This window comes from Microcaecilia unicolor, chromosome 1, assembly GCF_901765095.1.
Source record: "Microcaecilia unicolor chromosome 1, aMicUni1.1, whole genome shotgun sequence".
NCBI lineage: Eukaryota > Metazoa > Chordata > Amphibia > Gymnophiona > Siphonopidae > Microcaecilia > Microcaecilia unicolor.
The window spans coordinates 31,559,853-31,560,719 of NC_044031.1; positions in this window are offsets into that span (position 1 = coordinate 31,559,853).

The window sequence follows — 867 nt, forward strand, 5'->3', positions numbered from 1 at the left end:
ACACCATACTGTTCTCTTCCCGTCGCGCAAAACCTAAAAATTCTTGGAGTGACTATCGACCGAAACCTCACACTTGATACTCATGTGAAGAATACAACGAAGAGAATGTTCCACTCAATGTGGAAACTCAAAAGAGTAAAACCTTTCTTCCCGAGACATATCTTCCACACCCTGGTACAGTCAATGGTAATAAATCACCTGGACTACTGTAATGCACTATACGCCGGCTACAAACTATCAAAAAACTCCAAACAGCCCAGAATACAGCCGCCAGACTCATATTTGGAAAAAATAAATATGAAAGTGCTAAACATTTAAGAGAGAAACTCCATTGGTTCCCACTCAAAGAACGTGTTGAGTTCAAGATCTGCATGATAGTATACAAAATTATACACGCAGACGCCCCAATTTACATGCTAAACCTTGTGGACCTGCCTCCCAGAAACGCTGTAAGATCATCCCGCAAATACCTCAATCTGCACTTCCCCAGCTGCAAAGGACTGAAATACAAACTGACACACGCCAACACCTTCTGCTACTTGAGCACACAGCTATGGAATGATCTACCTACAGACCTGAAAGCTATTGACGAATTAACTAACTTCCGCAAATCTCTGAAAACTCATCTCTTCCAAAAGGCCTACAAGGAAATACATAGCCTACAAACTACTTCAACAAATCACACAATTACCACAGCTCACCTCTAACTTACCTAACACTTCCCGTCTATCCTCCCCCACCCAGCAAGAATTGTACTAGTCATCATGAAACGACTATGCTTATCTTCTCTTACCAACATTCAAACTATAAGAAATGTACCTGTTAACACGAAATGATTATGTCATAACCACACTCTGTAAGCCACTT